Source organism: Zingiber officinale, chromosome 9B, assembly GCF_018446385.1.
Source record: "Zingiber officinale cultivar Zhangliang chromosome 9B, Zo_v1.1, whole genome shotgun sequence".
NCBI lineage: Eukaryota > Viridiplantae > Streptophyta > Magnoliopsida > Zingiberales > Zingiberaceae > Zingiber > Zingiber officinale.
In genome coordinates, this window is record NC_056003.1 from 48,697,739 (window position 1) to 48,715,155 (window position 17,417).

The 17,417-nt window shown below is 39.8% G+C and overlaps 1 pseudogene; it reads left to right on the top strand.

Annotated features, from left to right (window-relative positions):
* Nucleotides 1-12,508: 12,508 nt before the first annotated feature.
* LOC122022996 lies at nucleotides 12,509-17,139 on the top strand (annotated as a pseudogene).
* Nucleotides 17,140-17,417: the final 278 nt, after the last annotated feature.

A 17,417-nucleotide genomic window follows, 5' to 3' on the forward strand; every position in this document is an offset into this window, starting at 1 on the left:
ACCTGGTCTTCCTTTTCTGCAGACATGCTCAAACAGACATGGTCATTCTGCTCTACAGACCTGGTCTTCCTTTTCTGCAGACCTGCTCAAACAGACCTGGTCTTCCTTTTCTGTAGACCTGCTCAAACAGACATGGTCATTCTGCTCTACAGACCTGGTCTTCCTTTTCTGCAGACCTGCTCAAACAGACATGGTCATTCTGCTCTACAGATCTAGTCTTCCTTTTCTACAGACCTGCTCAAACAGACCTGGTCATTCTGCTCTGCAGACCTGGTCTTCCTTTCTGCAGACATGCTGCTTTGGTCTGCCGCTCTGCAGATCTGTTCTACTGCTCTGGTCTGCCGCTCTGCCTTGCCGCTCTGGTCTGCTGCTCTGCAGACCTACCTTGGTCTTTCGCTCTGGTCTGCCGCTCTGCAGACCTGCTCTTCCGCTCTGCAGACTTAGTCTTCTGCTATGGTCTATCGCCCTGCAGATCTGCTCTACCGCTCCGTAGACCTGCCCTATCGCTCAGCTCTGCTGCGTTACGGAAATCAACCCCTGCTGGCAGCCTGAGATTATCTGCTCAGGTCATTTCGACTGTAAGTTGAATTTAAATTCTGTATAAGTTTTAAATTCAACTAAGTACCCATAAATCTCCGGCATTAGATTGTTTGTGTCTAACAATCTTGAAATAGACTCGTTTCTGTTGAGATGGCCACGGAACAAAATGTTGAGGTGCAATAGACTCAACACGTGCAGGCCCCCTCCGCTCCGATTAGAAATGTGTCAATCAGTCATAGGGAAAAGCCAGAGAAGTTCAGCGGACTGAACTTCAAGAGGTGGCAGCAGAAGATGCTCTTCTATTTGACCACGCTCAATCTGGCTCGGTTCTTGATCGAAAACCCTCCCAAGAGAGCTGAGGATGCTGATGCGCAGACCATCAGTACAGTGGAGGCATGGACTCATTCTAAGTTCCTTTGCCGAAACTACATCCTCAACTGCCTTGCCGACTCGATGGACACTGTGTATAGCATGAAGAGAACGACTAAGGAGCTATGAGAGTCCCTGGACAAGAAATACAAGACGGAGGATGCAGGGGCAAAGAAGTTTATCGTGGGTCGATTCCTGGACTACAAGATGGTTGACTCCAAGACAGTGATTAGCCAAGTCCAGGAGCTTCAGGTGATCTTGCACGAGATCCACTCAGAAGGGATGGTTCTGAGTGAAACCTTCCAGGTGGCTGCTATCATTTATAAACTGCCTCCCGGCTGGAAGGACTTCAATAACTACCTGAAGCACAAGCGGAAGGAGATGAATGTGGAGGAACTCATTGTTCGACTTCGCATCGAAGAAGACAACAAGAGTTCAGAGAGGAAACTGTTCTCTCCGGCTACTGTGAAAGCCAACGTGGTCGAGCACGGTCAAAGCTCAAAACGGAAGAACCCCAAGTCTTCCAAGATGGGACCCAGAGGAGGCATCAGCAAGAAGAAGTTCTCTGGGAAATGCTTCAACTGTGACAAAGTGGGTCACAAATCTTCGGAGTGCAGAAAGTCGAAGAAGAAGCAAGAGGCCAACCTGAACGAGGGACCAGAAATGGACGACCTCTGCGCTGTGGTCTCTAAGTTGAACTTGATCGGTTCAAACCCACGGCAATGGTGGATCGATACTGGAGCCACCAGACATGTGTGCTGCAACAAGGAGCTACTCCACAACTTCGAGGAAGTCACTAGAGACAAACTGTTCATGGGGAACTCAGCAACCTCGTGCATCGTGGGCCAAGGAAAAGTGGTGCTGAAGATGACCTCGGGCAAGGATCTCAATCTGAACAATGTGTTGTATGTTCCGGAGATTCGAAAGAATCTAGTGTTCGGATCTCTGTTAAGCAAGCATGACTTTTGCATTGTCTTTGAGTCGAACAGAGTTGTATTGTCCAAGAATGAAGTGTTTGTAGGAAGGGGTTATGTATCTGATGGGCTATTTAAGCTCAATGTAATGGAGATTAGGCCTAAGATAAGTAAAACTGAAAGCTCTTCCACTTATATGCTTGAGTCTTCGTGTTTGTGGCATAGTAGACTAGGACATGTTAACTACGATGTATTGCATAGATTAATTAATATGCAAAGCATACCTACATTCCATCTTGACCCAAAACATAAGTGTGAGATTTGTGTTGAAGTGAAAATGACAAGGTCATCCTTTCAACATATTGAAAAAAGTAATGAACCACTTGACCTAATCCACACTGATGTGTGCGACCTAAAAGGTACACCAACACGTGGTGTTAATAAATACTTCATCACTTTTGTAGATGATAACACAAAATATTATTATGTGTATCTTCTCTAAAGTAAGGATGAAGCTATAGAGAAATTTGCTCTCTATAAGAATGAGGTTGAAAACCAACTTAATAGGAAAATTAAGGTGGTTTGAAGTGACCGAGGCGGTGAATATGTGTCACCATTCACTGAGTTGTGTGCTGAACATGGGATCAGATACGAAACAACAGCTCATTATACTCCTCAGCAAAATGGAGTTACTGAGCGAAAGAATCGAACTCTAAAGGAGATGATGAATGCTCTTCTATTGAGCTATGGATTGCCAGAGTACATGTGGGGGGAAGCTGTGTTAATAGCTAATTACCTTTTAAATAAGGTACCCCGAAAGAAAATAGATAAGAGCCCTTATGAGTTGTGGAATGGAAGACAACCGTCCTACAAATACTTACGAATGTGGGGGTGTCTTGCCAAAGTGTTGGTACATGATCCGAAAAGGATTAAGATAGGACCAAAGACTGTTGATTGCATATTTATTGGATAAGCACATAACAGCAGTGCCTATCGATTTTGTGTGTATGAGTCACACATACCGAAGATACACAAGAACTCGATAATTGAATCGAGAAATGCCTCGTTCTTCGAGCATGTGTTTCCGTATAAGACCCGTGAGGATGCTAGCTCCTCAAAACGGGCAACCGAAACACAAGGCGAAGAAGAAGATGATGACAAGGAACCCGTAGAGGTTGAGCCTAGACAGAGCAAAAGAGCTTGGGTAGAAAAATCCTATGGATCGAATTTTATCACTTTCATGTTGGAAAGTGAGCCCCGAAGTTACTCAGAAGTTGTAGGCTTTTCTGATGGACCTCACTGGAAAGAGGCAATTGCATCTGAGATAGAATCTATCTTGCAAAATCACACTTGGGAACTGTGGATCTTCCTCCGGGAAGTAAACCACTAGGTTGCAAGTGGATCTTCAAGAAGGAAATGAAATCAGATGGCACAATCGATAAATACAAGGTCAAATTGGTAATCAAAGGATACCGACAACGAGAAGGCCTTGATTACTTCGATACATACTCTTCGGTATTAAGAATAACTTCCATTAGAGTATTGTTGGCTATTGCAACTCTATGGAATCTCAAAATATATCAAATGGATGTAAGGACAACATTTCTAAACGGGGATTTAGAAGAGGAAATCTAGATGGACCAACCTGAGGGGTTTTTTGTGCCAGGATAGAAAAACAAGGTCTGTAGATTTGTGAAGTCATTATATGGCTTGAAACAAGCACCAAAGCAGTGACATGAGAAATTCGATAATGTCATGAAGGAATGTGGATTCAAGATCAATTAATGTGATAAATGTGTGTACATGAGAGCCACAGAGAGTGACTATGTCATCTTGTGCCTCTATATAGATGACATACTTATCATTGGGAGCAATGATAAGATAATCAAATCCACTAAAGATATGTTGAACTCAAGATTTGACATGAAAGACATGGGCCTAGCTAATATGATTCTAGGAATCAAAATTCTTAGAACGACAGAAGAACTTGTTCTTAGTCAGTCCCATTACGTGGACAAGATTCTTGAGAAAATCACCAAGGGCGATACTGCATTGGCACGAACGCCGATAGATACGAGTCAACATCTATCGAAAAATCGAGGTGAAAGTATCTCTTAGATAGAGTACTCTCGAGTAATTGGAAGTCTGATGTACTTGATGAGTTGTACATGACCAGACTTGGCCTACGCAGTAAGCAAACTGAGTAGATACACAAGTAATCCCGGTGTTGAGCACTGGAAAGGGATAACAAGAGTACTGAGGTACTTGAGGTATACTCGTGAATATGGACTGCACTATATAAGATATCTTGCTGTGATCGAAGGATACATCGATGCGAGTTGGATATCTGATATAAAAGACTCTAAGTCTACGAGTGGATATGTCTTCACTCTAGCAAGTGCAGCCATTTCCTGAAAATCTTCTAAGCAAACCGTAATAACCAGATCCACGATGGAATCTGAGTTTGTAGCTCTTGACAAATGTGGTGAAGAGGTTGAATGACTACGGTAATTCTTAGAAGATATTCCACGATGGCCGAAACCAGTGCCGGTGATTTGCATACATTGTGATAGTCAATCAGCAATCGGTCGGGAACAAAGCCATCTGAATAATGGTAAGTCTAGGCATATACGTCATAGACATAATACCATTAGACAACTACTCTCAATGGGAGTTATCACTGTTGACTATATGAAGTCAAAGGATAACCTAGCGAATTCGCTAACCAAGGGGTTAAATCGAGAGTTAGTTGCAAGCTCATCAAGAGGAATGAGTTTGATGCCGATCAAGCCCGGCCCAGAGGTCGGGTGGTCCTGGGCGTCTGCCCAAGGCCCAATGTTTTGGGGGGCCCAAATTTTATAGATAAGTATTTGTATATATATTAATTTATTTAGGAATTTGGTTAAGTTTTACTTTCTTTTCATCCGCCGGCTGCTGCTCCACGAACCTTTAGCGAAATCGCCCCGTTCTGCACCTCTCTCACCTCTGCGGCCCTAGGGTTGGCACCGCCATCGACCATATCCTAGTCGATTTTTATACCCCCTGGTGTGGACTGTGGGCACTGTAAGAGGCTTGCTCCTGAGGTAGGCATCCCTGCCAAAGTTCGTTTTTTTTTCTTTCTCAACTATGTTGAGTTTGTTCAAGAAGCAGATCTGAGATCTGAGCTTCAGAAGATGAAAGGGTTTTACTTTCTTTCACCCTATTTTTATAACCTTTATTTAAATATCATGCAAGTGGATGTGGTTCGAGCATTTTTCTGTTATGCTCGGGATCAATCAATAGCCTAATGAGGAGTTTCTAGAGTCAGGTTTCTGGATTGTTATGGATTGCATACAAAAGGAAAATTTCTTTTCTTTTCGCTAACTACTAGATTGACTTGACAATGAAAGTAAGTGATTTAGTGTCTTATAAGTTTTGTTGTCTACTGATCTATTCATCTTCAACTCTTTGTCTGCAACTGCAAGTGCAAGATTGCAAGTCTACAGACTCTACACGGTGTTGTACTAGGATTTTTATTGTTAATTAGTTAATTGTTCATAGAATAGGAATTTTTTGTTAATTAATTAATTGTAAATTTGAAATTTAATGTTGACTTAATTGTTAAATTAATAAACTGGTGTTTTACTACAGTCTACCGTATCTGAGGCGAGGTGCTTAAGCTGCTAAGTGCTAAGCCTACAAATAATTTCAATCCAGGTGCTATTATTCCTTTTATACTCAGACTAAGTTGATTTAAATTATAGCTTTTTAATTGTAATTTTATGAATTATAATATGTTGCCTAAAAAAACATATTTCTGGATGTGAAAAAAGGAAAAAAAAAGAAGACTAGAACAATTAACTGAATCACAAAGAGGTGCTCTTAATAAATTCTTTGTTAAAAGTACAAGTTCTAATGAAAAATAGAAATTTTAAATAGGGATAATATAGATGAGTCTAAAGAAATACATGATGTTAGCGAGGAGTCTAATGAAATTCATGATGTTAATGATGAATCTAATGAAATTCATGATGTTAATGAAGATAGAGATAATTTAAGAGAGTATGAAAATATTACTAATGTAATAGATAATGAGAATACTAATATTGATAAACAATTTATTCCTCCACTTGATATATATGACCCAAGAAATTGGGATAATCTTGATAACAATGCACGTGATATTTTAGTTGAAAAGGGGCCTATAAGAGAAATAAATCTCATATTTCCTTTTGATCACTACTCTAGACATTTTTCAAGTACTTATTATTTTAAAAAGTTAAGCAATGGAGAGGAAAGAGACCGAAAGTGGTTGGTATACAGTAAACATGTAGATAAAGTTTATTGCTTTTGTTGTAAGTTATTTAAATCTGAAAACAATAGAAGTTCTTTAGCGAATGATGGGTTTAGAGATTGGAAACATATCAGTGAACGACTTAAAGAACATGAAAATTCTATGGAACATATAACTAATATGAACTCTTGGAAGGAATTAAAAACGAGATTAGATAAAAATGAAACAATTGATAAAGATCTACAACGAGAAATCTCTAAAGAAAGAGAACGTTGGAGACAAGTTCTTACCAGAATATTAGTAGTTGTAAAATGTATTTCTAAACGTTGTTTGGCTTTTCGGGGATCTAATGAGAAACTATATCAAGAAAGTAATGGAAACTTTTTAGGGTTGATTGAAATGATTGCTGAATTTGACGTTGTGATGCAAGATCATATTAGACGCATTCAAAATAATGAAATTCATCATCATTATCTTGGTCATAAAATTCAGAATGAGTTGATTTCTCTTTTAGCCGATAATGTTAGAAGTATTATCATTAAGAAAATTAAGGAGGCAAAATATTTTTCAATAATTCTTGATTGTACTCCGGATATTAGTCAACAAGAACAAATGACTTTCATAGTACGATATATTAATATGTCATCTAGCAATGTGAAAATAGAAGAGTATTTTTTAGAGTTTCTAAAAGTTAATGATACATCTAGTTTTGGACTTTTTAATGAATTAAAAAATGTATTAAAATCACTTGATATTAGTATTGAAAATATTAGAGGTCAAGGTTATGATAATGATTCTAATATGAAAGGAAAACACCAAGGAGTTCAAAAGAGGTTGCTTGAAATAAATCCAAGAGCGTTATACATGTCATGTGCTTGTCATAGTCTTAATTTGACTCTTAGTGATATGGCACATTCTTGTGTTAAAGCCATTTCTTTTTTTAGAATAGTTCAACGCATATATACATTGTTTTCAAGTTCTCCTAAAAGATGGAAAGTTTTACTTGATAATGTGAAAGGATTAACTGTCAAATCTTTTTCAAACACACGTTGGGAAAGTCGTATTAAAAGTGTTCAAGCTATTAGGTTTCAAGCTCTTGAAGTGTGAAGTGCTTTATTAGAGTTATATGACATTTGTGATGATGCAAAGTCTAAGAGTGAAGCTGAAAGTATAATTAACTCAATTGAAAGTTTTGAATTTTTACTTGGTATGATATTTTATTTTCTATAAACATGATAAGTAAGAAGTTACAATCAAAATCTATGTGCATTGATTCTGCTATGAAACAATTAGATGGTGTAATATCATATTTTGAAAAATATAGGAATGATGGTTTTGCAACAAGTTTGTCTATTGCTAAAAGTCTTACATCTGATATGAATATAGAGCCAATATTTTCAAGGAAACGTAGTATTTTTAGAAAAAAATAATTTGATGAGAAAGAAGTTGATGAAATTTCACTATCACCTGAAGAATCTTTTAGAATTGATTATTTTGTGATTATTGTAGACATGACAATTTCTTCTTTGAAAAGTAGATTTGATGAAATGAAAACATTTGAAAATATATTTGGTTTTTTGTTTGATTCGAAAACATTAAAATCATTGGATAATGATGAGTTGAGAAAATGTTATGTTAATCTGACATCCACTTTTACGCATGATAATTCATTAGAGGTTGAGTTAGATGATTTGTTTACAGAATTAGTAATATTACAATTAACTTTACCAAATGAGATAATGTCGGCAATTGATATTCTTAATTTTATAAAAAATATAGATTGTTATCCAAATGTTGTAATTGCTTATAGAATATTGTTGACTATGCTTATTACCGTAGGATCAGCTGAAAGAAGTTTCTCAAAATTAAAATTACTGAAAACATACATGAGATCAATGATGTCGCAAGAGAGATTGAATGGATTAGCAATTTTATCTATTGAAAAAGAGATTTTAGAAAATCTTGAAATTAATAATATTATAGATGATTTTGCATTTATAAAAGTTAGAAGACATTGTAAATAAATTTTACTTTATTAAAAAAAATTAGGGCCTATTTTATCGTTTTGCTCGGGGCCTCCTAAATGTTAGGACCGGGGTTGATGCTGATATCAGCAATCAGTGCAGAGGACACCCAACCTATGTTGACTGGAGATCCCAAGAACTAGGTTCAAAGGGACAACTAATCTGCATTGACTAGACACATTGTGGGGGGTAGCCCAATGAAATAGTGACTAGACGAGGGTAAGCCAATGAGTTTTTAATGATAAAAAAGAGTAGATGAAACTATTGAGGTATCACCTATGTGAGAAAGAAGTGGGACCGCTTCGAAGAGAATTGGAGGCACAATTCTTAGAGCTTCTCACAGAACCAGACGTGTTCATGGCCAAGAACGAACACACTCATGAGAACTGAGTTGTATCAGGGAGAGTCTTGGGTGAGATTTGTCATTGCTTACACAGACGGCAGTATAGTTCAAGGACATCATGTCTACTATCAGCCAGTAAGCAACCAGATCTTCACAAGGGTAAAACCTACCTATCCTATACTTTACTCGACTGTTGAATGCTATCACATACCCTATCTCCATTCATGTGGGGGATTGTTGAATAAGTGTGAAGGGAGAAGAGGAGGAAGAGAAGAAGCTCTATTGTGCATGGGATTTTAGTCCCACATTGAGAGTTTCTTGGTATCTTTGTTGGTTTATATTGATTCAAATACATTGAGGATGTGAACAAATGCATGGGGAGAGACTCTCTCTCACGCGTGGGTGCGCAAGGGGGGGTGCAAATCCAGGGCCCGGATTGCACTGAACCAAATTGACTCGTTCGCGAGCGCGACCTGCGCACACGAATGCCAGACCGGTCGGGGCAAAATTTGCCCAAGTGGAACCACTAATGTTGCTTGTGTAACGGATGCATTAAAGAAAGATTAATGCAGAATCAAAACGGCCAAGTGAAAAGCTGGCGTTGAGTAATGATCATTAATTGATCATTACTATTGTCCTTTGGTCTTGAGCTCCTATATAAGGAGGCTGTGACCACAAGAAAAAGGTTACGCAGATAACACAGCGAAGAAGGAAGAAGCTCTCCTCCTCATTCCCCTCCTCTGTCGTGTAACTCTTGCTCGTCAGAGTGCCCGTGGTAGCATTCGGGTGCCACTCAATTCGCAGTGACCACCAGTGCTTGGTGGAGTTCACGGTCGATCGTTGTATCCTGGGAAACAGACGACCCGAGTAAACCTCGAAGCACAGCCGGAGGTGGGTGAATCTGTTTCAAGGAAACTGCTACTCGCAGGCCTCGATCAGCTTGCCCGGTCGGAATTTTCGCCCGACCTTACTGTCTGACCTGGTCTCCCTTACTGCAGACCTGGTCTACCTTTTTTGCAGACCTGCTCAAACAAACCTGTTCATTCTGATCTGCATACCTGGTCTTCCTTTTCTGTATACCTGCTCTGTTGGGTTTTTCGGGCCGCAAAAACCGCTTTTTGCATTGCAGAAACCCCGAAACCCCCATGCCACGGATCCGTGCGAAGAAATAAAATTACGTAAAACTTTCACGTACGAGTTTTCTATGCCTAGATCTACTTTAGATCTACAAGATAAGAGTTTTACCCTTGATGCGAAGCCCTTCGCAATCCCGCTCATCCAAGGTTCGTCGTCGGATCTCGAGAGTATCAAAGTAGATACTCCTCTATGTGTATCCACACAAGCAAGAGATGGAGAGACCAAACAAAAGGTGTGCTAGCACCTTTTAGGGTTCGGCTAAGGGAGGAGAGGGAGAGAAGAGAAGAGCTTGAGGAAGAAGATGACTTGAATGAAAAATCAATTCAAGGTTGTAACTCCACTTAAGTGGCCGGCCACCTTTGGAAAAGGTTTATATACTCCATGGAATTTCAAGAGTCAAAAACTCTTGATCTCCCTCATGAGGTGGCACACACATGTGCTAGCCTTGATGATGTGGCACATCACCATTAGCCACTTAATGCCAACTCACCAATGAGGTGGCAAATGGTCAAGTCAAACTTGACCCTTCATCTTCCTCTCAAGTCAAGTCAAACTTGACAACTTCTCTCCCTTGGTTGATCTAATCTAACAATTGGTTCAAGTTAATTTTAATTTAATGAATCTATATTCATTGAATTAAATTAATTAAATGAGTCTAAGTCTAAATTAGACTCACTTAACTCATGAACCAAATTGAGTCCAACTCAATTAGCCTAATTTGGATTACTCTTAATCCAATTTGGTTCATCACATGAACTTAATTCTTTAGGTTCATCAAATGAACCTAATCTCCATCTAATTGCCCTTTGTGTGTGACCCTATAGGTTCTTATAACGTTGGCAATGCTCCTAAACCCATTTAGAAGCATAAGTAATGAGCGGTATCTAGCAACACATCATTACTACCCAAGTTATAAGAATGTTGAGATCCAACATCACCTTGTGACTACTAATTGTGACTCCTCACAATATATGACATTGTCCTTCTATCCTAGACATCTAGATTGATCAATCTAGATTGATCAATATGAGGCATAGACCGTGTCATTCTCTAATCAATCTAAATCTTGAACTCCAAGTAGACTCACTCGATCAAATGAGCTCAATATCTTATATTGACTCATTTGGGCATGACCATGCACTTAGTGGTCTCACTCTATCAAGAATATCGATGTCTCTCCCGTCATATAGGAGGGATAGATCCCATCTGTTGGTGCGGTTAGCACTAACGATTTAACCTGAGTTTTGATGAATGACAAATCAGGTTAAGTTAGTTTGTTGTTGTCTGACACTTTGATCAAGTGTGCAGGAGAAGTCCAGACAGGTCGACGGGCTGACCGGATGTCTGGCACGAAGCCCAGCTAGGTCGACGGGCTGACTGGATAGCTGGCACGAAGTCCAAGCGGGTCGATGGGCTGACCGGATGCTTAGGCACGAAGTCCAGCTAGGTCGACGGGCTGACCAGATAGCTGGCACGAAGTTTAGACGGGTCGACGGGCTGACCGGACGTCTGGCAGGTAAGTGAGGTAAGTCACTGGAGGGGAGTGACTGCGAGGACGCGTTCTTGGGAAGGGAACATTAGGCGTCGATCCGGCTTAGATCCATTTCGGATATCTAAGTCGAGATCGTGACTAGATTCCGGTCTCGGAAAGACGGAATCTAAGTCATACTCTTTGCTATTACTTTGTTGAACTTTAATTGTGCTAACAATCTGTTTTACAGGATATATATTTGCCTCAGACTAACTTTATTTTGCAGGAGAAGGAGTTCCTGGAAATAGGAGGTCCAGGTGCCCGGAAGGGATCCGGGCGCCCGGAGGTAAGTTTTATCCAAACTCGCGCGTCTCCACGTGGAGCTTGCTGGTTGGACTTGCCACGTCCCACCAGGGCGCCCGAAAGGGATTCAGGGCATCCCGAGCCTCATATAAAAGGAGGGTCAGAGGGGAGCTTAAAAACAACAATGAAAAGAAAGTCTTCTACTGCTTGCTCTACTGCTCTGCGCTCCAGTGACGCTAACAAAGATCCGACAATACGCTCCTTTCCTTTTCTTTAATTCTTGTCGGTATTTTCTTTATTTTGCTAGCATTCCTGTACTTTAAATTGTAATCATTTTCGAACTGCTAGTGATTGCCCAACGAAAGTACTCACGAAGTATGAGCCTTCGAGTAGGAGTCGTCACAGGCTCCGAACGAAGTAAAAAACACCGTGTTCAGTTTGTCTAAGTTTTTTTATTATTCCGCTGCGCTTAACTCTTATTAACACTGTTTTTCGAATCGATATTCACCCCCTCCCTCTATCGACGTTTCACGATCCAACACCATCTACATCACTCACATCCCTCCGCATAATTTTTTACATACCCAGTAATCGCCTTTATAGTCCACCCAGTTACGGGTGACGTTTGACGAAGCCAAAGTATGTAACTCCTTATGTAGGGAACCATGGTGACTTCAGGTCCAAGGACTAGTAGTCATACTAATAGCCACATGAGAAAGTATATGACACTCATATAACGATCCATGATACTTTCTCATGGCGGGTCATTCAGTATACATTATCCAATGCATACCCATGTGTCAACTTGATATCTCTATATCCATGACTTGTGAGAGCAAGTCATCGAGTTGACCTACATGCTAGTCTCGTCGTATTAACATTGTCCCTGAATGTTAATACTCGACTAGGAATGATTAAGAGTAGTGTTCCCTATATCATCTCACTATCGATTCAACCAATCGATTGATATAGGTAAGAACCTTCTACTCAAGGACACTATTATACTTAGTTATTTGGCACCAATACAAGTAAGTATAATAACCAAAAACAAATACCTTTATTTATATACAAGAATATGATACAATGAGTCCATACAACAATCATCAAATGATTGGCTCTAGGGCTCTAACTAACATGCTCAAACAGACCTTGTCATTCTGCTCTGCAGACCTGGTCTTCCTTTTCTACAGACCTGCTCAAACAGACCTGGTCTTCCTTTCTGCAGATCTGCTGCTCTGGTCTGTCGCTCTGCAGATCTGTTCTACTGCTCTGGTATGCCGCTCTGCAGATCTGTTCTACTGCTCTGGTCTGCCGCTCTGCAGATCTATTCTACTGCTCTGGTCTGCTGCTCTACAGACCTACTCTGCCACTTTGGTCTTCCGCACTGCAGCGCTGGTCTGCTGCTCTACCCTACCGCTTTGCATACCTGCCCTGCCGCTCTGGTCTGCTGCTCTGCAGACCTGCCTTGGTCTTCCACTCTGGTCTACCGCTCTGCAGACCTGCTCTTTCGCTCTGCAGACTTAGTCTTCCGCTCTGGTCTGCCGCCCTGTAGACCTGCTCTACCGCTCTGCAGACCTGCCATGTCGCTCAGCTCTACTGCGTTACGGAAACCAGCCCTTGCTGGCAGCCTGAGATTATCTGCTCAGGTCATTTCGACTGTAAGTTGAATTTAAATTCTGTGTAAGTTTTAAATTCAACTAAGTACCCATAAATCTCCGGCATTAGTTTGTTTGTGTCTAACAAATTATATTTATTTAAAATGTAATGAATATCAAGTTCTCATCATTTAATTTATTAATTGAAATGTTATTCTAATCCAGTTATTACTTAAGAAAGTAAAATCAAAATGAAATAAAGTTACCATAATAAAAACTAGCAACTAGCTTTTGCATTTTATAGATGCTATATGTTAGTTTCTACACATTTGATCTTGATCAAATAATGTTCATTTGAAATATAATAAGTGTCATGGAGTCTAATCATTTATTTTGCTCGTTGAAATGTTATTTTAATCATAATATCACTCAAATAAGTAAAATCAAAATAATATAAAGTTATTGTTGTAGAAGCTAACAATTGGCTTCTACAACGTATAGAAGGTAACAACTAGCTTCTACACATTGTAGAAGCTTCTAACTTCTACAATTGCTAGCTTCTACACGGTTGAATGATCATATAATGTATTGTAAAAGTTAGTTGCTAGCTCATACACGTTGTAAAAACTAGATGTCAACTTCTACAATTATAGAAGTTAGTTGCTAGTTTTTACACAGTCAAATGATCAGATAATGTAAAGGTACTTTGAGTAGATCGATTTAAACGAGACGTCCATTTGACCTTAATTAGAAATGTGACGTCTATATGATGAAAACATAAATAATGGACGCTCATTTGATTTTCGACAAAGGGTTAATCAAAATAACACCCACTCACTATTCACGAGGTTATTCAAAGTATTCAAAGGATTATTCAAAATCAATTTATTTTTTCACCTCTAATTATTTATATCGTCAAAAGACTCAAAACAATATTCACTCGTAATTTGTTGCTCAAAATACCTCCATGTACTCCATCTTAGAGCGATTTTGATCAAATTCTAAGATAGTGAAGTTCAATGTTGTTGTTTCAAGACCACTTTAATCAAAGTTGCTCGATAATTTTTAAAAGAAAGATATTCTTTTGAAGAAACACCAACACCATTAGTATTATTATGGTACTGATTTTTTAAAACAATAAAATGTTAAAATTGTGAATGAAAAATTAAGGGGTGGATGGAAAGAACTCCATTGTATATGAAAACTTTAGTCTCACATTGAAAATTTCAAACTAGTTGGTTGATTTATATTGTTTAATTTGCATATATGATGTGAACAAATGTATCGATAGAAACTCTCTCTCATGTGTGAGCACTATACGATCGATGCATGTGAGAGGGAAGGTGAATCACGTGTATTTAATTTTTTTTTTAAACAAGTGCATAACGGAAAAACAATTATGTAAGAAAAAGAAGAAAGAAAACAACATATGGATATTTACTTAGTTCAGAGCTTTCGACTATTCCTACTTCAAGAACTAGACCTTTTGGATCTTTTCTGATGGGTAATATATAAAACTCTCTACCGGTAAACTCTCGGTAGAGTAATCGAGTACAGAAAGGAAAGGAAGTGTAACAAGCCTACACTTCCTTATGTAATAGTTAACTTAACTTAAAAAGTGTTACCCAACACGAATATGGAGAAATGATTGAACTCAGATGTCGGTGTTGGTCTGTCTATAGTAATCGAGTGTAGTAGTGTTGCAAGACAGTAGTAGCATCAAGGCGGAGCAGCAGGATGATCGATAAAGCACGTAGAAAACTTGTATACTTGCTCTTGGCCGAGACTGCCTTATATAAGTTGTTGGAGGCACCTCCAGTGCCCTGAGGTGCCTCTAATGACACTGATCTGATTCGTAAACTTAGGCTTCTATCCGCTTGAAGTTGCCTCTAATAGCTCCGAGGTCCCTCCATCAGTTTCGAGGCGCCTCCAATCACCTCTAAGGTGCCTCCATTGACCGAAACTCTATCTGCAAAATTTATTTGTGTGAGGGCACCTCCAGTGCCTCATCTAAGGCATCTCCTATTAGCTCCAAGGCATTTGGAGAACTGTTCATCCGAGATTAATTTTTTACGCATAACTCCTGAAAAAACATGTTAGTCCAAATAGCAACAAGTAACCTGCAAAATAGATTTAGAACATAAAATAAAATAAGATTTATGAGTTAGATCCTGTCTTACTAAGACTAGAATCTAGTTTTTGTCCCAACTTAGACTTCTAAAATGGATTTAAATTGGACCAATACCTATAGTCCCATTGGGACTCATCCTCACTGAATCTCTCTCCTCCAGTTGTTTATCCGACCTTACCTACCAAACATCTGGTCCTCTAAACATGCTTGGACTTTCTTTGGTCATGCTCAGTGTATGATGAACCTGATCAACTAAAACTTTCCTACAATACTAAGTTAGCACAATAGATATGAAATAGTCAAGTAAAGTAATGTTAGCAATTTTCAAGATTCGTTGGTTCGGTCAATCGCACGTAGTTGACCGGAAACCATTATGTTTGAAGTTCACTTCTCTAAGACTTCTCATTACCCAGGATTACCTTCCTCTAGGATTTTTCACTACCTAACTTCACTCATTAACACTTGCACCATGCAACTTCACTCACTAGAGTCTAATTTCACTCACTAGAATTTCCACCACCTAGCTTTATTTATTAGGATCTGGCTTCACTTACCAAAACTTCCACCACCTAGCTTTATTCACTAGGATCTTGCTTCCACTACAACAAAAATGCTAAAAGATAACACCCTAAAGACAACGATTTTAAGAGAAACCGTTGCAAATTTTCTCAAAGACAACGGTTTTTGACAAAACCGTTGTCTTTGAACTCTCCATTAAATATAAAAGACAATGGGTTTGTGAAAATTGTTGTCATTGAGCGACTTTTTTTTAAAATCAGCAACACTTTTTATAACGGTTTCTAAAACCGTTGTCTTTAAGCGCGTTTTTAGGGGCTACGACAACAGTTTTGATAAAATCGTTGTATTTGACTTTGGTCATTTTTCCCTCGTAGTTTTGCTTTCCCTCTCTCCGAATGTCTTTTCGGTGCCATGTTTTTCCCTTCGTGTTCTCGAACCCTAGCCATTTTTCTTTCCCTCTCCTCATACAATCTCTTCACACCATCCCGTCGACCGCACGACAGTAAGGGGTGCCGCCTTTGTTGGATCTTCCTCCACGACGGTGTGCTCTCCTCTCGTCAAGTTGCTAATCTGGTTCTTGTTCATTTCTTCGATCTATTTGCTTTTCCCCTTTAGACTTCGGATTTTTCATCATTTTCAGCGGTAAAAATCTCAACTTGTTTACATCTTTTTTTCCCAGATCCTTAGATGGGAGCTCAACACAGCACGAGCCTGCACAGCCTAGTGGAGGAGATGGCCACACACACCTCCCGTGTCTGGCGGAGCTGATGTCTTACGAGGAGGCCTACCGCCTCGATCCCGAGCTCGAGACCTTCGACTCCACGCTCTAGCAGCGCATCGGTCGCGCCATCTCCACCCTCACCGACGGTGTCCAGGTCTGTTCCCTCTCCCTCGATTTCCTCAGGGAGATCATCGGCTGCCTCCTCGAGATGAACCAGGAGGTGGTCAAGGTCATCCTCGACTGCAAGCGTGATGTGTGGAAGAACACTGAGCTCTTCAACCTCGTCGAGGATTACTTCCAGAACAACCTCCAAACTCTCAACTTCTGCACTACCCTCGAAAAGTGTCTCACTAAAGCTCGCGACAACCAGCTCATCCTCTAAGTTGCGCTGCAGCACTTCGTCGAGGAGGAGGAGGACCACAAAGGCGACAATGCGAGGAACTATCGTACTCTGACGGAGCTGAGGCGCTTCAAGGCGGTCGACGATCCCTTCACGGAAGAGTTCTTCAAGGCTTTCCGGTCCATCCACCTCCAGCAGCTCCAGATGCTCGATAAAATGCAGATGAGAAAGAACAAGCTTGACAAAAAGCTCAAATCCATCAAGGCCTGGAGGAAAGTCTCGAGCATCATCTTCGCGGCCACATTGACCACCTTCTTGATCTGCTCGATAGTTGTCGCTGCCATAGCCGCCCCACCTGTTGCTGCAGCAGTGGTCGCAGCTGTAGCCATCCCGATTAGATCAATGGGGAAGTGGATCGATTCGCTGCACAAGGATTACCAGAATGCTTTGATTAATTAAAAAATATTTAAATGTGCATTATTCATTGATAATTTTTTGTTAACATAGGGATGTCAGATTTTAGTTGAGATCCAAGTGTTTTTTTTAAAAAAGGCATGAAGGGATGTTCAATTGAACTATCAGATTATTAGAAGTAGGTATCGAGCCAATGTAAGTCCATTTGCATGTCTAAATATTATTTTGTTTCTCATTTAGCCATTGATAATCGTAGAATCTTGTCACATCCGCTTATCAAATTATATAAATATATATTTCACTGAACCCCTTAATTAAACAAT